Source organism: Asterias rubens, unplaced genomic scaffold (genome assembly GCF_902459465.1).
Source record: "Asterias rubens unplaced genomic scaffold, eAstRub1.3, whole genome shotgun sequence".
In the NCBI taxonomy this organism is placed as follows: Eukaryota; Metazoa; Echinodermata; class Asteroidea; order Forcipulatida; family Asteriidae; genus Asterias; species Asterias rubens.
Genome location: NW_022985697.1, coordinates 450,669 through 471,696, shown reverse-complemented (window position 1 = coordinate 471,696; position 21,028 = coordinate 450,669). Strand labels below are relative to the sequence as shown.

Below are 21,028 nucleotides of genomic sequence, written 5' to 3'. Positions count from 1 at the left end.
ACTACTAATCTCTTGGTCTCTTCAAATGACGACCGATGTTTTTAAGCCTGTGAGTGTTGAACATTATTCCTAGTAGTGGACTTTCATTATTCAGAGTAAAGTTTAACAGTAGAATTTTTACCTTCATTATTTAAATACAACACAGTTGGGTTTTTCTCTCGGTGCAAATCTGTAGTTATAGCACTCTATAACGTTTCGTTTATTGGAATCAAGTTATATTGATTTCATTTAAAGTCCTCTCTGCTCGGATTGATTTACGAGGCAGGTGCTGGGCTGATTTTTCTTTTCTTCGGTGGGGCATTTTATTCTTGTTTTTTTTTGTTCTTCAATTTGGAATTGAAATTGTTTTGCAATTTACATATTGATTTGAATGCCCTATTAAATGTTTTAAATGACACCATAAGTAACACAATGTGTGTGGATTGGTTTGTTGGTATAGGTTGGTTCGCAGCAGCCAATGTAAGTCATGATCCAGCGTTTTCCATTAACAGTGTTCCGCTAACCAGTTAAAACCAGAATGATATACATTGGGTGCGTTCGTTTAGCTTCCCTGGGTCGACCCCGGTGTGTGGCGGATTTCCCCCCCAGGACACATGTACACGTTCGTCCTGGGGAAAAAACCCGCCACACACCGGGGTCGACCCGGGGGAGCTAAACGAACGCACCCATAGTTTGGCCATGTTTGACTTCAATTTAACACTAGCTCACCAATATTCATCTTAAGATGAGTTCTCAATATCATATTGAGACATCACACTTTGCTAAACAATAAGATTGATATACATCGTAGGATTAATCTTGGCCTCGGTTTGAAATCAGCCCCATGTTCTTTTCATGCCTTGATCTTGTGAAGCAAACAATGTTAAATGGGGTGGCAGAAAATAGGGCTGGAGTGCATGCAGTTGCTGAGAACTTAAAAGGCATTCGTCAAGGCATTTAATTACTAAAAAGAAGTGCTGAATTTACTAGTAGGTTTTCTCCCCCAATCTCGGCGAGATAATCTCATTCTGACCCAAGAATAAGTCGGGACCATTTACTTAAGGAAACGAAACAAAAACAACCCCTGCAAACCTAAACTATAACTTTCAGATCTGACTAAATTTTACCATTGGGGCCTAAACAAACGTCAATTTGTTTTCAACTTCACGTTTTTATCAGCGTTCCCGCTCTTTACCGCGAGACCTTGCGAGAGCCAGTTACGCGCCACGTGGCCTTGAATAGTCACAGGCGGTTGGAACCAGCCAAATGTACCAGATCGTATCACACCAGCGATACACAGTAGAACGTCGGGGTACTCGACAGTTTTATGCCATGATGCGGCATTTAAAATGGCCACACACCAGCCATGCTTGATTGTTGTGAAAACCGTGGATGAACTATGAGCGTTTGATGTGATTTAATGTCTTTATAAGGTAAGCTTTTTATGTAGTTTATACATGTTCAAAGCATAGAATAAGAATAGGCCTCTTAAAGCTCGTGGCAGTAGTCAACAAACGGGAATTTTAACCTTCTTGCCTGCACTTTAATTAAACAAACCCCGCAAAAAATATGGACAATTCATTTTGCTTGGCCCTGGCGCTTCAATTCAATTCAATTCAATTCACTTTTTTCCAAATCCAATAAAATAAACAAAACAATTAGAAGTGAATAAAGAATTATGTTTTACAAGCAAATGGAATAACGATAATACATGAAGTAATACTAAAATACAACGTTCACAAGCAAAGGCAAACTATATTACGGAAAACAAAACAAAAAGCCCTGGTAGTCCAATCTGGGCTAGTCTTTAACCTTTGACATTCAGTTGTTTACCCAAATCACTTCGTACCCAAGTCACCTCATACGTGAATGAATTGGGTACGGTTATTGAGACGAAGGAAACAATTTGAAACAAACCTTCGTTTTGTTTTGTTTTCAAAACAAAGTTTGGGATTCGTTTTTGTTAATATCAGCACTGGTTATCAGTTAATAAAACATTCACCTTTTACTTTTAGGAGAGAAAACGTAGTAATTTTACGGAGGAAAAGCTCGTGTTAAATATGCCCTCAATGCGTGCCATTCTCTGTCAGACAGTCAAAAACTGAGCCCATGACTCAATGAGAAAATCGCGTCAAACTCAAAGTGAAGAACATTAGTTCAGCAATAATAATAATAACTGGACACTTTTTTTTACAAAGGTTAGTCATAGTGAGGAACATTTTATTCTTATCTTCCTGCAAGTCGTTTTTAATTTATGTGAAATATAATCAGTGTCAATGTCTACATGAAGGAAAATAATGAAGGCCGGCCACTTCTGTCAGAGCATGGAGGTCAGAGTCAGACAAATGTGGTACGAAGTGACTTGGGTACGAAGTGACCAACATCACTTGTTTACAACACAAGAGCCACATAACGTGGACTTCATGCAGGCATGATTTGTACACAACTCAATGTAACAGAACATCAAACCTGATTTTGTGGCCATTAAATATGGAACGCCAAAGAGGCATTTAATCATCGGTGGTGGTCCTATGCGATCGGTGATCAACTTTAGCGAGCGGTGATAAAACACGATCGGTGGTCCATTTTAGCGATCGGTCATGCATATTCATGATCGGTGATGTATATAGCGATCGGTCATGCATATTCACGACCGTTGATGGCTTTTTGCAATTGGTGGTCAACTTTAGTGATCGGTGGTGGCTTTTTGCAATCGGTCAACTTTAGCGATCCGTGGTGGCTTTTTGCAATCGGTCAACGTTAGGGATCGGTGGTGGCTTTTTGCAGTTGGTCAACTTTAGGGATTGGTGATGGCTTTTTTCAATCGGTCAACTTCAGGGATCGGTGATGGCTTTTTGCATGCGGTCAACTTTAGTGATCGGTGGTGGCTTTTTGCAATCATTCAACTTTAGTGATCGGTGGTGGCTTTTTGAAATCGGTCAACTTTAGGGATCGGTGATGGCTTTTTGCAATCGGTCAACCTAAGGGATCGGAGGTGGCTTTTTGCAATCAGTCAACTTTAGGGATCGGTGGTGGCTTTTTGCAATCGGTCAACTTTTGCAACCGGTGAGGGGATTTTGGGATATCCGAATTTTGCGTCCGGTCGGTGCAGGCCTATTTCAAAACCTATGATTGTGTAGATTGTGGATATTAGTTGTTGTTATTTTCTAGTTCACACCACCATGGAGGAATAAATTACACTCACCAGCGGGTTGACTGACATGCCAAACATTTTTAGAAGAGTACCATTTTATAACTATGTAAGGGGGAACGCAACAAACATCAAAATAATCAGCTCTTTCTAAAAAGATAATAATAATAATAACAAATGGGTAGGAGAGGGTGTGGAAGGGTTATCTATGTCCCACAATTGGTTGTCGTCTTCCGGAAATGGTAGGGACTTTTCGTTTTCGACGACGGATGGTTCTGCGACGGTCGTTCAGCTAAACGTTGTCGTTTTCAGCACAACGAAGATTCATCCCAAGTACTGTCGTAGAAATTGAGGGAAGACCGTCCTCAAAGCCGACGCATGCGCAGATGACGCCAAATGTCATCTTTACCGTCGCAGAACCATCCGTCATCGAAAACGAAAAGTCCCGGTGTATGCCGGGGAAATACAAATATTTATATTCAGTGAAGGGAAATGTTTTTGAACAAGAGTCTCTACCGATAATTTTGTGTGTAAGGGGAAATCTGAAATCATACAAGTAGCCCTGTGTAAACAGACCCGGAGGTGAGAACATTATGACCACACAAAAACCGTTTTGATGGAAAACACATATTATGTGCATCATGAATGTGATGGACAAACACAGACCGGGACGCACTCAACACGTTTTATAAAAGGCTAGGTAAAGTATTATACAAATATTTCCTTGTAATAAAAGGAGAGGCACGTATTAATTGAATCCAAAGCGAAAAACGTATTGTATAAAGTTCTTAATTTAGGGGGGGGGGGGGGGTGTATAAAGTATAAAGATAAAAGAGTTAAATCTTATATAAAATTGAAGCTTTAAAATATTAGCTTTACTCTAAACGTTATTTTGTTTTAAATTATTAATTAATTAACCTTATGATCTTCATTTGCATATTTAATTAGTAAATCTTAGTAGAGCGCCATATCTCAAGAAGTATACTTCCGGGTCAACCGGAAGTTGGCCCATTTTTTGTTTCAGTTATACTACACAATCAATCTTCATTTTTTGTTTCAGTTATAGGCTCCTTTCAAATTTTTACTTTGGAAAACTGTGACCCCATGTTGACCTCTATTTTCGGGTCAACCTGAATTGGGACCAGATCTCAAGACCTATACAACCTATTTCAAACTTGTTCCAGTTTCCGCGGCCCCATGTTGACCTCTACTTCCGGGTCAACCGGAAGTGGGACCATATTTCAAGAACTATAAAACCGATTTTCAAACCCTTTTTTACTTAGAGACTCTTTGAGCATTAAGGATTAACCTTAACAAAATTTGGCACCCATATTGACCTAGCTCTACTTCCAGGTCAACCGGAAGTGGGACAATATCCCAGGAACTTCACAACCTATGTACAAACCTTTTTTCAGTTATAGCCTAACAAACAATACAGTATCGGGCCAATGGTGGCATGTACCGGCGTTGAGTTTCGATACGGTGCCGTTAATTATGATGATGATATTGAGCCAGAATTGGGCCAGTGCTGGCCTTCTTCCGGTCAAGCGTCATGTCCTTGCTAGTAAAGTGCCCACACTGGGCCAATGTCGGTTTTATAGAGGCAAACTATTTTAGTTAGGACGGAGGTTTGCCTGTCTTGGCCAATATTGGTTTTGTGCGGCACAACGTTTCGGCAAAATTATGAACCTTTAATGGGCCAATGCTGGTTTTGTAGCGGTGCACCATTTTGGGAAAGTGGTAGAAAACCTGCAGTGGTCCAATACTGGTTTTGTGGCACACCATTTGGGAAAACAGGCAGAAAACCTCTCATTGAGCCAATACTGGTTTTGTAGCTGCACACCATTTTTTGTCAAAATGGTGTCATTATAGAAAACCTTTTCGGGGCCAATCATGCCAATACTGGCTTTGGCAAAACGGTAAAGAAATATGTTCTAATGACTAAACCGACTTGATATTTAAAAAGGAATTAGCCCATGCAAGTTATTTATTGAAGCTGGGGTGGATTTCACAAAGAGGTAAGACTAGTCTTATCTCGAGTTAGGAAGAGTTAATCGTCCTAACTTAGAACTAGCCATACGTTTCTTATATCTCCAAGGACTATGTCCTAAGTTAGGACTAGGCCGAACTCTCTGTGAAATCGACCCCTGATGGTACCGGCATTTTGAAAAAAACCGAATACTATTAATAAAACAAAATTCTAAAATTAATACCTCCTTTTTTAGTTTATTGGTTTTTACATAGCATTTTTAATTTGATTTATTCATTGCTGCTGTTTTTTCATTTTTTATGTTTTGTGTTTATCATGGACAACTACACTTTATTGTAATGAACTTTTTTATTGCAAAGTAATTACATTTAAATTTAATATATTATTTAATATACTTTTTGCATTTTTATTTGATTAATAAAAACTTACGAGTTAAAATGCTGGTTGAATTTTCGTCTGATAATGAAAGTTTTACTTTCTGTCATCTGTCTACTGGTTTGTTGGCGGCACACCATTTTGGCAAAATGGTAGAAAACCTCTATTGTGCCAACACTGGTTTTGTAGCTGCACCATAGACAATCTTTTCTGGGCCAATACTTTTTTTTTAGCGCCACGCCATTTTGACAAAATGGTATAGACAACTTTTTCTGGGCCAATACTGGTTTCGAAGTGGCACACCATTTTGGCAAATAATGGTATAAAACAACTTTTTTGTGCCAATACTGATTTGAATAAAAAAAATAAATCATACCGGTAATATAAAAAAGTACTAATTTTAAAAACATATTATTACAAAATAAATAAAATCTAAATCTATCTAACTAGTGAGCTTACATTTAAAATTCATAAAAAAATAATATAAAAACAGTATGAATTACATAATTAAAAAATAAAGGAAATAAAGGACCGAGTTGACTTGGGACCGACTTGATTTGGGACCGGGTTGACTTGGGACCGGGTTGACTTGGGACTGAGTTGACTGGGACCGAGTTGGCTTGGGACCGAGTTAACCGGTAACACCCATGCATGCACAGTGTGTTGGTGATGAACACTACGAATCTGATCCCCTGTCTTCTCATCAGAAACACACATAGGGCAAATTGCATAATCCACACCCTGAAGCATTATGCGCCACACTTTGTGTTTAGCTTGATTAAAAAAGTACCAAAAAGTGTCTGACTTGAGGATTCTGAGCTCAACAAAAAGCTTTGAGGTGTTCACAGGATGGCATTATATAATTTTACATGACGTTGAGTAGGGCCCCCTTAGCTAGAGGTAAAAGGAAGCCTCTTTATGGACCACCTTGGGTGCCATGCATACAAAGTTGTGCTTTTAATCATAGTTTTAGATCTAAGATGGTGAATTATGATGTCAATGATGGTTCTTAAGCTTTTCTGTTTGTTCTTGTACATGTATACTTTTTGAAAAACAGCCCCTTTTACAACATCAGAGCTTGTTCGTGTTAACTTCCTGGAACGGTTGGTAGCCTCCAGCCATCATAGGAATCCTAAAACAGTGAACAGCATTATAGCCTGTAGGCTTGAAAACCTGTCAAGAAAAGATGAAGAAATTTCCACTAAACACTCAAGTATGCACATTAAAAATCTTCTGTGCACGTATACTCAACTTGAAGTATTGCATTCAGTTGAAGGATTTAGCTTTCACCTCTAGGTTTCCCAGACTCTGGTCATAAGTGCACTGAGAAAAACGAAAAAACCGAGAGACACTAGACGATTATCGATTCTCCACACCCATTTGCAGGGAAGACTATGTCCGAATGCAGGGTTCATACACAGAGAAAAACACAACCAAGCATGTTCTCCCAAGTAACTCAACACATGCACCAGCATGCACCTAGTATTGAAGTGTTGGCATTAAGTGAAAACAGAATCGGTTTTCAATGTGAACATCTGGCAAGTTTAAGAGTACCCAGGCATGGAGAATCACAGAAGATCAACACTCAAAAACCCTTTATGAATTCTAAATGAATTTAAAGCTATCCCCCATCCTGATAAAAATAAACCTCTTAAAGACCGGCTCCCACACCCTCTTCACAACTTTCTTTCTTTAGGTAACTCATCAATTCCAGGAACCATTTATAACACACATAATCCTTTTATATTTGTTTGTTCTTGTCCCCGCCAGTCATTAAGTGTACCACACTCTAGATCCATCCCTCATGCATGATTCTTGGGTGAATCACCTGGAATACCCTACATGCTAGCAGGGTCAAAAACACCTGTAAAACTGCCTCCTCTGGGCCCAGTTCATTATATGCATGATACAGTGCACGCCAACTGAATTATGCTGGGAGGGACGGATCAGCCGTCAAAAATAGCACGTGCGTGTATACTGATGGGAAGAAGATAATGAATGGCATACCAATTACACTGGCTGATGTGAATATCGAATAAGCTGCTATTATGTGAATGCCTTGTGTGGGGAGGTAAACTACATATCACAGCCAATGAGTAGAATGACCTTTATAGCAAGATGTAAATATCTGCACCAGCTTCCATCATAGAGGAGGGAAGAGAAGCTTAAAGTAGAAACACTCGAAGAGAGGCTGGAGGGAATGGAAAAAGACTAGCCTCATTACTGTACTACGTAGTATAAGTGGACATTTGCATACAATGCCATCTGATATTGTTATACCTCGGTAACAAACTGTGAAGTTTGATTGGTCGAGAACCAATCAAGTGACGTGCAACAAAAATGCATGTTGTACATCTCCTTGATCGTTCCCAGTGTTGGCTGATTTCCAGCGTTGTGTACGAAACACCCGCGGGTTCGAGGGAACAGTCAGGAATTGTTTCTTGTTCATCTGCTTACTAAACAATGAATACTCTGTCGTAATAATGTTTGAAGATGACAACAGAACTTTGAGAAGAGGAATATTAATGTTACCATGGGTATAACAAAACAAATGTTTCCTGCTGTGCAAGGGCCCCATGGGGTCCATGGGTTTGTACACCCTCGGGGGAAAATAGCACCCACGGCTTTGCCTCGGGTGCCATTTTCCCCCCTCGGGTGTACAAAACGCCATGGACCCCCGTCACCCCACCACAGCATGCAACAATTGTATAATGTACTACCGGTACACTCATGACAATGTGGACCATACGAGAGTATGTAACAAAGTTTCAAGCAAAGCTTATTCTCTTGCACTGATGTACACTCTCTTCCTTTGGGAGTCAATTGCATGTAAAGTTATTGTTGAGTCTAAATGCACTCACATCACATAAAATGCACATTGACAGACCATCACAGGGTCTCTGACTCCCCAAACCTATTATGTTCCCTCATAGCCTTCACTCTTATGTAAGATTCTGAAACACTACATGTACATAATGTAGGTGGCAGCAGATTTGCCAGCTAAATTTCAATCTTCTACGTTAATTTTTCCAGAACAACAGATTTACCTGAACAATAAAAAGCTGCTATTAGTGAACTTGTGTGACAAAGACATCTTGAAGGGTTTAACTGCTCCCTAGTTCATGGCACTGCTTACCACAGAACTCTGCTGTATAAAACATATAATGTAAAGTAGGTTGCCTGTGGTCAAAAGTGCTTAAACATTAAAGCCATTGGACACTTTCTGAACAGAGCAAAAATTAAAAGTTCACAGATTTACAAATAACTTACAGGGTTTACAGAAGGTAATGGTGAGGACTTCTCTTGAAATATTATTCCATGAAATGCTTTTGTTTTTGAGAAAACATTAAAACAATTATCAATTCTCGATATCGAGAATAACAGATTTGTTTTAAAGATTGCCCAACAATGGTTCTACCATCAGAAACATGTTTTTTTTCACTAACTTTTAGCGTCGGTGTCAAGAGAGCCACTCAAATATGTATTATGAATAACTAATTTACTTTTGATAAGATTGTCTGTTTTACATCATAATGTCTGCAGAAGGGGGGGGGGTTCAGTCTGCAAGTGATTTGTAAGGTAGGTCATGCAGGCCTTTCACTCCAGCCAAAAGGTTTGCAGACTACTGGTCTAACATGGCAATTGAAGACCCAACAAATTACTGGTGTATTCTTGATTGCTGCCATCATTATCCCTGAATAAATAAATAAAACTAAAATGAACTGTTTTGCTAACTTTGTGACAATCAATCTTTTTCACAGGTTGTGTGGTGTGTTTACAAAAGACTGTAAGATTGAACATTCTGTAGGATGGAACATTCTTTGATATGAAATCTGCTTGCAACATACACAGGTGAGTTCTTGACTACGGATTACCCTGCGGGTTTCGTTTCTTATAAACATTGAGACTTGGATCTTGTATAGCACATTACGTGATTATCCTGTAGCTCATCAGACTTCAGCCCGGTTCATACTTCCTGCCAATGCGAATGCGAAGCGGATGTTGACGTCACAACATTCGCAATGACTTTTGCAGTACCGGTAGTTCAGCTCTGGGCAACTCACTTGCGTATATCGCTGCAAAAGGACAGTTGTGACGTCAAATTCGCTTCGCAGGAAGTATGAACCGGGCTATACTCTGACCAGTCTTGTAGCTTTGTCAACTCCCTGGGAAGCTGCTGAATTAAGCACTAAGGGATCAATCCAACACCACACTGTGTGATCTCTATCAACTCCCTGGGAAGCTGCTGAATTAAGCACTAAGGGATCAATCCAACACCACACTGTGTGATCTCTATCTGGTTTCCATTTATATACACCTGGGAGGAGAGACAAGCAATTATGCCCATCCATGTGCCTCCCTTAAAGGACAAAACAATCAAGACCAGGGCCCAATTTCATAGAGCTGCTAAGCACACAAATTTGCTAAGCATGAAGTTTCTTCCCCGATGAAAACAGGACTACCAGCCAAATTTCCATTTGTTACATAGTGCTTGTTACTGGTATTCAGCTTTTGTTTGAAAATCACATGGAAATTTGGTTGGTAAACTTGTTTTTATCAAGGAAGAAATTTCATGCTAATGTGCTTAGCTGCTCTATGAAATTGGGCCCAGGAATTGAACCCACACTCTGGTGATGCAGTAATCAGAATAAACCATTTGCTAGTTAGATTTGAAGAATGTCTGGTACAATGACTTGCTGAGTCACAATGTACTGCTAACATTTGAATTCCTCGGACTATAGAGATAGTTGCTATGTCAAGGTTCGGGGCAAGCTTTTGTATAGCAATAGATGAGCAAACCCTTGTACTTAAGTCGTATTCAAATGTATCCATTCAGAATTGTGTATGCCACTAATCATGTGACATAGCAACTGTCTCGATAGTCTGCGGAATCCAATGTAGCGGTAACTTGTGATCGAAAGCACGTCATTGTACCAGACAGTATTCAAATCTAGACACGCAAATGGCTTATTTGAGTTCAATGCATTAGACCACTCAGCTGATGATTCTATTTACTCGCACATAAGTTGTGCAGGTCTTACTCACTCATCTTAAAGTATTGACTAGGAGAATGAAGTGACTTGGAAGTCACAATGTACTCTAGTGACAATAATGCTCTATTTTTAGTTGTTTTTATCCCCAGGCCTGCATTTGAAATAGAGGTTGTTGAACTGAGATTTGTCGTATTCAAACGGTACGACTTCACTGTCTGAAAATAGCAACATTAGCCGAATGTCATGGCAACCGTCCAATCTGAATTCTGAATGAATCTTGATTGTTGTTACAGGAAGAATAATGATTTAAAGAAACCACGTTGCCTTGGATCGGAAAAGCGTTTGAAACCGTTTGTTATAAAATGCATATGGTTAGAAAGATGTTTTAAAAGTAGAATATAATGATCCACACAATTATCACTCAAAATTGCACGGTTTTCATTTTACCTCGCGAACTAACACGGTCGGCCATTTATGGGAGTCAAATTTTTGACTCCCATAAATGGCCGACCGTGTTTGTCGACGAGGTAAAACGAAAACCACGCAATTTCAAGGCGTATTTGTGTAGATCATTGTATTCTACTTTTACAACATCTTTCTAACCATACCGATTTTATAAGAAACGGTTACAGAACGCTTTTCAAAGACCAACTCGACTGATCCAAGGCAACGTGTTCCTTTAAATAGTTGAGAAATGTTTAATTCTATTTAGTATTTGTTTGGTACGATGAACCATGTTAAACATGACATGCAGGTAATGTCTCCTGAAGACATTCCTGTTCCCAAACCAACCCCAACTCGTGTTTTTGTTCTCGTCTCCTGTAAAGCTCTCTGTTCTTTGTATAGCGCCATATAAATACCCCATATTATTATTAGGGGAATTGTGCCTTTTGTTAATGACTTTGGCACACAGTCAGACTACATCATGAGAAAAGCATTTTACACAGGGCCATTACAGATTTGTCCTTTGAATTATCAAATATTGTACCTCTATTGTCATTCTACTTAAAGGATTTGGGTACTTTTTGTAACACAAAACACAATGTCCATAGATTTACATTAAACTTACACCGCTTGAAGATATTGATAGTAGAAAGCAGACCTTAAAATATTAGTTGCTGAGGTGCTGTACTTTTTGAGAAATGAGTAAAACAATGTCAAGAAAATACATTTTTACATGCTAAAATAAGTTTCGTCTCATGATCACCGAGACAACAATTATTGTCATGACATTGTTTTAATCATTTCTCAGAAACAACAGCACCTCAGCATGCAATATTTTCAGGGTTTTCATTATCTGCAAACTGTGAAAGTTTCATTGTGAACAATTTGTTTTTTGTCCTACAAAAGTACATATAGACCCTTTAAACTGTGATTGTCCCGTAGCCATTTATTTTTTATTTTTGGGGTTGAACAAAGAATTGACTAAAGTGGCTCTAGTCAATTCTTTGTTCAACCCCAAAAATCATTTACAAATTTACCCAGTCAGTTTCCCTTGTGGTTTATATTGATATCTGAAACAAAAAGTCGCATCCCCTTAAGGTGATCCCCTAGCTGCCGCTTCCCAGGTTGTATCGTAATTTGGGTGTGGTCCCTGGCTACACGGCAGTTAACGGTTGTATGGCTTCTGACTGGCACCCCTGAACAAAGATATTGAAAAAATAGGGACACCGCCAATATAGGGCTAGATAGCTCAGTTGGTAGAGTGCCGGCACGTTAATCCGGAGGTCGTTGGTTCGAATCCCACTCTAGTCAATTCTTTGTTCAACCCCAAAAATCATTTACAAATTTACCCAGTCAGTTTCCCTTGTGGTTTATATTGCCATTTATTTTTCTAAGAACACAATCCGACTGTGTGCCAATTTCCATTGTATCAAATGTACAATTGCCCAAATATTTTCCCTGATGTACCCACAACGCTATTAAAGCGCTTTTAGTGTTGACAGACTCAAACCCTAAGGCTACTGAGATGTTGCACCTGTACCCCCATCTCAATACGCCATTTGTCAACTCTATTTGAATAACGTCTAACAGGCTAACAAAGACTTGCTTAGTCACAAGTTAATGCCTAAATTTGAATTCCCTCAACTATAATTGATGGAAAACACTCTCAAGGGCTTATTCTCAATTCAAATTGTAATAACTATACAGACTTGAAACTCGTGCTCCATATGTCTACATGTACCTCACAAAAATAAAATGAAGATAAAAACCATCATAAGCAGTTGCAAACCTGTCACTTTCTCAGAAAACAACTATAGCAGTGCACTCGAGAAGTCTTGGTTCTGGGAAGAACCTATGTGGTCACAACGTTTCAAACAGCATACTCTACTAATCTTAAATTTGTATATTTTTTAATTTCATATTACAATTTCCCTTTTTATGACAAACTATTATAAACCAGCCAGGCTAGCAAATCAATACAGCAGATGGTTTGATGTCCATTGTCAGGCAAATTTGCTTTCATTTGAGACTCACTATTTATGTAGTTCAAGTTTAAAAAGCCCTCTTTTTTGAAATTAATTTCCAAATTGGCCAGCTGACACTACGAAAGTCTGTTTACCAGTAACAATGGGACCGTATCCATCAACCTGTATCCATAAGGGTTGCAGAGATAATACAACATAAATTAATTCTTAATTTATTTAATTAATTCTTTAGTTAAAATTAACCTTGTGAATGAGGAGTCAGGGTTAACAGAGTTGATGTAATACAAACAGCTTGATTGATGCACTTTTCCTTTCGTTTGGAGGTCAAAGTCTTAGTTTTCCTGCATGCCAACAAATAGACATTCTTTCAGATATTGTCAAAGATAAATTACATCATTGGTGTTTGGAAGAGCAGTTGTAAAACCACTAATGCTGAAGGAGGAGGGATGGGTGGGGGGGGGGGACCGAGTGTGGGGAGGGCGTGTTGGGGAGCTTCATATGCCTTACCAGTTTACATATTTTCAAATTCATTATAGAGCTGGAAGGGTCTGGTTGAGACTCGTTTAACTACCTTCCTGAGCATGTACTGTCTAATGTCAAGGCTCACATACAGGCAACACTAGTGGAATTGTGAAGAAATAATTTGGGAGGGGTCTCATACTTATACCACTAATTGCAATGTATATTGTTTTGATGAACTGTACTATGCATTTATGCATTATATAGTTATTGGTATCAGTGCATTCATTAAAGACAGTTAATGCCTTTGTTCTGACACCTGTATATTCTGACACCCCTGTATTCAGACACACCTTTTTGAGACACTCCCTTGTGCCCAGTCCTCTTTGTTTGACAATTCTACATGTATGTGCCGGCACACCTATGTGCTGACACCCCTATATTCTGACCCCCGTGTACTGACACCCCTATGTGCTGACACCCGGGATGTGCTGACACCCGGGATGTGCTGACATACCTATTGTGCCGACACCCTTATGTGGCGACACCTTTGTTCAGACACACCTATTGTGCTCACACACCTTTGTGCTGACGCCCCTAAAACATCTATGTTCCGACACACCTATATGTGCTGACACTCTCTATATATTCCGACACCTCTATGTTCAGACATCCCTATATTCAGAGACCCCTGTGTGCCGACACTCTTATAATCCAACTCCCCTATGTGCCAACACCCCTATGAAGTTCAGACATCCCTAGTTCGGACACCCAAACATGCTTATTTCACATTAATAAATACTACTCGACCCTTACACAGCTAGCAGAGAAATTTGGAAGTTGCCTTGTAAGCAGAGAAAGGCAGTAGTAGTTGCAGAAATCTGCAGTCGTAGAGCCATGAACTTGGGCCCTGCCCGGAAAAAGCACATCTCAAAAAAAGAAAAAATAACCTATGTATCCATAACACAATACTGCCACGTCCTATAGCCTCAAGACCTCTAAATGCATAGCATGACAAAACCTGATTAAACTGTCTTGTAATAAATTAAGAACTGATATTTCATGACATGAAATATTTAGAACGTAAAATAACACAACCTATTGACCACAAGCAATCCAGTATTTAGTGACGAGGCACCATGTAAAAATTATTACCTTCTACATCAGCCTATTGAATGTATACAACTGAGAATGTAAAGTTATAACATCACAGTCATTTGTTTAGATTATAAGAACATAAAAACCTGCACGCTTTACGCTCAACTTGCAAATCATGAGAAACAGCCGATCAAATGGAAGTTCATTCTCGTTTCACAACTCTTCTTCTAGATTCATTGCGTCTCCAATGATGAAACAGCAGCTGATGATGCTTCAAACGCAGTTCACGTTTTTGTTTTTTTGATTCACCTCCTGCTATTACCAGTTTGTCTTTCAAATTTGATTCTTGTCATCTTCCCAGGGGCAAATCATCTAAAATAAATATTTTGAGTGTAACAACATAGAGCTCCACCAGTCATTTCCTTTTGGAATTACACGGTCCACAACAGATGCTTTAATTTCCCGTCTGTAATGGCCGAGGGTATCCCTGTATCATTGATACTACACGCTCAAATTGAATCTAATATTGAGATGATGTTGCAGTAAAAGGTCACTTCATGAGAGGAAAATCTCGCCCATAACAAGCTGGGTACGACCTGTTGGTTGCGTTCAAGGGGAGTGAGGGGGGTTGGGGGGCTTTGAATCCCATGGGGACCTTTCTATCAGATGTCAAATATTGGAGCCATTGCACTCTCTACTTATATCATCATTAGCTTGGATAAGGTTAATTTCAATATCACTCATGTTACATTGTCCACAGGAACTAGGAAAATAGATACTGAATGACCTTTATGTCTTTCCATTTTGAGAGGAACATTTTTCTACACAGCTCTTCAAATTGATTCCCGTTAGCGACGTTCTTCAAATCCTCATATGTTTGGTGACAATACCCCCTCGCCCACCCGTCTTTCACTGTCAGTAGAGTGAGCACTATTGACAGTATTTGAGGTAAAAATTACCCTCGTTTCATATCTCACCAATAAATTTGCGAATACATCTTTAAATTTTGTAGCAACAACCAGTAAAGCATCTTGACCAAATCTCACAAAGCCTGTAATCACAGTTTCTAATTACTGAGTGGCTTTTTGCACAGTTTATATGGACAGTTTCACAAAGCCTGTAAGCAGATATGTTCTGTATAGTGAACAGCCCTTTAGTTCATCGGTTTCTATTTCATAAACACGGCTTACGGTAACCATGAAGCAAAGCAAAAGACATGCTTACTTGCCGGGGGTTCTTGTTAGCAGACGAGTGACGCAACAATGCAAATCTGCTCTAAATGCAGGCACGCCCTGTCAAATCTTATTGATCGCTAACGAAATACACTTTTGCAAGCAATTTTGCTGATGAAATTGGGCCCTGTTTTTTTGAATCCCCTAATCACAGCAAAGCTGTTTGGAGAGCCTCATCACATAAAAAAAGCCAGTCATCGAACTCCATATTAGTGGCACTGATTTTTGGGAAAGAAAACCAAACTGGCTTCGTGGCGTATAGAGTAACCATCTGCTCAACACTGCTCATCATTGCCTTAAAATTATAATATCCCATTTCTTTGCGAATCATCTCGGCAGTGAAACTGTATCCATGCCTGACAAATGAGTCTTCACATGACCTCTGATGGTGTAATAGAGTATGAAACTAGGCACTTAGACTGCCCTGTTCCAGAACTCAGATCATGTCAAAACCACTAACACCTCACAGAGAACTGTGAATTGCAATCAGAAAGAAGTATCAAGTCTATTTGTGAATTACATTCCAAGTAATGAGGAGAATTTAAACATTTATTCGTTCATGTGAGAATGTACATCACTGGTTCACAAACTAAGCTGTTAGAGAGTTAGATATGAACAATGACAGGTACAATGACTTGCTAGCTAGTCACTATAGTTACCACTTACATTTGAATTCCTCATCAGACTATATATATCAACAGTAGCCAGGTAAAATTTATGTTTGGGGCAAGTTTTTGTGTAGCAACCTCCAGCCCGGTAAACCTGGTGTTTGGTGTCTTCTCACAAAAGCTCACCTTGAATCATGTGACAAAGCAAATTTCGATACAGACTCAAGTGATGTTTTTGAATGCACTTTAACTTGAACCTGTACTCAGTTAGCACTTGTACTCAAGTACCTGTCTGTACTCAGTTAGCAGTTAGCACTTGTACTAAAGTACTCAAGTACCTGTCTGTACAGTTAGCACTTAAACTAAAGTACTCAAGTACCTGTTTGTACAGTTAGTACTTGTACTAAAGTACTCAAGTAACTGTCTGTACTCGGTTTATAGCACTTGCACTAAAGTACTCAAGTACCTGTATTTCTCAAAACGTCTTTTACTGAAACCTGTACCTGGGTTATCACTTGTACTTTTACTTGTACTCGGTTAGTACAAGTTTCACTTGAGTAATACTGAATTAAACTTTTTGAGTTACTGGAACCTGTATACTTGCGTTAGCACTTGCTTAGCACTTGCAGTTCCACTTGTACTGAAGTACTCAAGAACTCGTCTTTCTTAAAACCGTCTCATACCTATACCTGGTTACTACTTGTACTTTTACTTATATTCTCAAGTACTATTTTGAGTGTACTAATACTAGTGCCTGTACTTGGTTAACAAAGTACAGGCACTAGTTCGAGTATAGGAATCAAAGTCACATACTCATTAATACTTAATAAACAATGGTGTTTTGTGGCATCTTCAGATGCTATTTTTTCAGACTTTGTCAGTAGCCTTTTATCTGACGGACAGTGAGCTTTCAGATTTAAACTATAATTTTATTTTTTAAATCCTGTACTTGTTCTTTAAGTTCAAGATCGATTCCATCACCTTCTTTTTGTTCTTGTCTTCAAACCAAAAGGTCTACCCATGATTGGAGCCATATACTTTGGGCAAGGATCTTCATTCCTATACAAGACTGTCAAGTATGAGTTGGTTCTTGGTGAACCCTGCAGGACCTTATTGGAGTTGACTACGTGGGCCCAGTGTGGAGGACCTCAGTGGAGATGACTATACGTGGGCCCAGTGCGTTGGCGAATGGAAATGACTGTAGATTGAAACAGCAGCTCAAGGACTGCAATAATTCGTCTGGATTGATTCCAAGTGACAAGCACTAAGCACTAGTTCTATCAAGCAAATACCGACAACCCTAATTTGTGTATCGGTGAAAAAATACATCCCTTGATTAAACTGTACATAAAAGGTAAGATAAACATACTTTTACTAGGTTGATAAATTACCTGTAGTGACAGAACACTACCGCATTCTCCAAAAACGAGTTGTACATAAAACCAACACCAAGTACAAAAGTATCTGTAGAGATTGCAGTTGTGTTAGTTTAAAATATTGATGGACTGTACCTATAAACTCCAAAGATAACTTTTAAAGCTTTGCATTGTATAGAAAGTGAGAAATACCTCACTAGTTTGAGGCCAACAAACATCCCTGAATCTATTAAACCCTTAGCCTCCCAAATCCTCACCTCTATTGAGGACTGGGACTAGGCTCCCAACAACCATTAAGGCCTTTGTCAAACAAAGCAACTTACAGGCAACCAACTCCAGGCAATCTCTAATATGAAAAGGCATTCACATTTAAATGTTCACATATTCTTCTTGTGGATCAGGAGACCTGGGTGTCGTGGCCGAGCGGTTAAAGGAACACGTTAAAATGCATATGGTTGGAAAGATGTTTTAAAAGTAGAATACAAAGATCAACACAAGTTTGCCTCGAAATTGCGTGGTTTTCCTTTAGCTTTGCGAACTAACACAGTCGGCCATTTATGGGAGAAAAACATTTGACTCCCATTAATGGCCGACTGTGTAAGTCGACGAGGTAAAAGGAAAACCACACAATTTCGAGTAAAATATTTGTGTGGATCATTGTATTATTATTAGTATTATTATTCTACTTTAAAAGCATCTTTCCAACCATATGCTTTTTATAACAAACGTTTACAAATGCTTTTCAAGGACCAACTCATGCAAGCACACCAGGGGTGGATTTCACTAAGAGCTAAGCCCTATAGTCCTATCTTGAGTTAGGACTAGCCTTAATTTTTGACTATATCCTAGATTACAACGCACCTCTTGCTTGTTCTGTATTCTGGTTGGCTGAAACACGGTCACGTGGGATGAACTAATATAGTCTAGTGATCGCGTGCGCGCGTTTTGCAGGAATAGTACCCGGACGGGCACTTGTCTTTGAAAATAGTGCCTGATTATAGCGCCCTCTCTTGACTTGAACCGTAAACAGCAACTACAAAACTTCCTTACTTTTCCAGATTTCTGTTCTTATTTCACATTTAAGACCGAGGGGTGTTATAAAACACATATTGGCTGGCATAATTTGGTAACTAGTGTAGGTCTATTCCCCCTCGGGCCCTTGCATGACTCAAAGTCCCTCTGGGGAATAGACGTACACTAGTTACCTCATGCCAGTCAATAATACATGTATACTAGTCCTAGGTTAGGACTTGTCGTAACTCTATGTGAAATCGACCCCTGGTCTGGTACACTAACTGCGTATTATTTGAGGCAAGTTTCCTTCCTGACATTTATTCAGGAATACAGCAGGGTAGCAACAACCATGAATGCTGGATGTTTTCCCTCACCGATAAATCAAACACACAAAAGCAATCAATTGCTTAATCATTCATTATTTGATTTTGTTTTCTTTAAAACTAGACATTGGGCGTCTGTCTCAAACTATGGTCAAGACCCTGGATGAGGACCCTGAAGTAGGACCCTGGAGGAGGACCCTGGTGCCAAGACACTGATGATAATAAGGTATGCCTACATTAGATAACTGTGACAATAGAAATGTATTAGAAACTGTATAGTAAGATTTGTGGTGACACCATGTAATGATAATCTCTAAATGAGTTGGGGTGGTTCTGAAAAGAACTGTTGGTTTTAACTTGACGATTAACATTGAAGCTTTTTCAATGGATGCACTTCGACCAGGCCCAATTTACTTTTGAAGTTGGTTTTGATTTCTTCAGTTGTCTGTCAATTGTTTGCTGTAGAATATTGTTGAGGGTTTCCAAGTTGTTGATATGCATGTTAATTAGCGTCGTTTCTTGTAGGCTTGTTGAGATAAAGTACAGATGGTATGTTGTTAAAACCCGGTTGAGTTTGTAGTGATTGCGATCCCCCATCACAACTTTATTTGAGGCTAGTGAAACTGTTTCCAGCTTAGTGGCAATTGCGTCAAATGCTGTTTGAAAGTAAGCCCTTGGTTGAATCATAAAGCAAAGCGTGCGTCATGGTTGAATAGAAGGGTCGTAATATAGTCTTTAAGAAGCCAGTAAAACAGTGATTAAGGTGGTTTACTTGAGTCTGAAACTCTGATGTTTAAAAAACAATGAACAGAAAGGTTTTCCACTAAGTTCTTGTGAATAATAAGAAGTGCAGATAATAGTCTTTGAAAGTTACCAAGGTTGCCTGATCAAACCACAATAGGAATAAATATTGCCAATTTATTTATTTATTTATTTATTTCTTATTTACCCTGGGGAAACCTCTCAGTACAACACTGTATTTCAGAGGTGCCCAGCAATTACAAACACATCAGAATTAAAAATTTGTAAATTGCAAAATAAACTTGTATGAAACATACACATGACACACTTTCTGAACACCGATTGTTATAAGTTCTGACCTCCCAATGTTTTTCAGCCAACCAAAACTTAACACCAGAAGGTAGTATTTTCCCCCATTTTAATCAATCTGGATTCAACCCTAATTTGTATTTAATAGGATTATAGTAAACATTAAAAACACCTTCAGGCAAACAAAAATCAATCCTTAACGTCATTAGTATTGATTCTTTACAAAGTTTTATTCCAATTCTAAAAAAAAAACGTTCCTTCAAAAAATATATAATGTACACACATCTGTTCTTTTAAGAGTCATTAAAGCCATTGGACCCTTTCGGTACAGAAAAAAAAAAAAAGTTCATAGATTTACAAATAACTTACAGGATTTACAGAAGGTAGTGGTGAAAGACTTCCCTTGAAATATTATTCCATGAAATGCTTCACTTTTTGAGAAAACAGTAAAACAGAAAACAGTAAAACAATATCAATTTCTTTGGTCATGTGATTGTTGATGCCTATTTCTGTTCAAATGTAGAACAACCCATTGTGCAGTCTAGTCTGGTCCCCCGTGTGCACTAAACCGTGGTTTTATTGTTATAAAAAATGGCTTCCTCATGCAAGTTTTTGCAACTCTCCCAACATACAGCTCTAATAAAACTATAAAAACAATATCAGGCCTGATACTTCATGGAGGCAACAAAGGTGATTGCATTGCATCCGTGACCCATGGTCATTGCCTTGGTGCCCTTGAAATGCTCGACAGTAAACAAAAATACAATTTCCTCATAAGGTTCCCTTTACATTGTCAAGGATAAAATGTCTCAGTGCCCTTTCGAAAATGAAGCATACAGGCCTGAAACATACTTTCTAAAAATGATATTTAGATTCAATACAATACAAAAATGACATCATTGATAATGGAGCATTAGTGTTGGGGCATGAAGTGTTGGAGCATGAAGTGT

General features: G+C 38.9%; 1 protein-coding gene and 1 long non-coding RNA gene across 2 annotated transcripts in view; both read left to right on the top strand.

Moving 5' to 3' along the window:
* Positions 1 to 1,333: 1,333 nt before the first annotated feature.
* LOC117305728 lies at positions 1,334 to 17,663 on the top strand. The gene is made up of 3 exons (XR_004520713.1): positions 1,334 to 1,412; positions 9,257 to 9,347; positions 17,328 to 17,663. It is a non-coding gene; the product is annotated as an uncharacterized LOC117305728 (long non-coding RNA).
* Positions 17,664 to 19,226: 1,563 nt separating this feature from the next.
* The window catches only part of LOC117305726, a 56,581-nt gene continuing 54,779 nt past the window's right edge, over positions 19,227 to 21,028 (top strand). The window contains exon 1 of the mRNA XM_033790604.1: positions 19,227 to 19,254. The gene's annotated coding sequence lies outside the window, so the exon portion shown is untranslated. The remainder of the gene's footprint in view (positions 19,255 to 21,028) is intronic.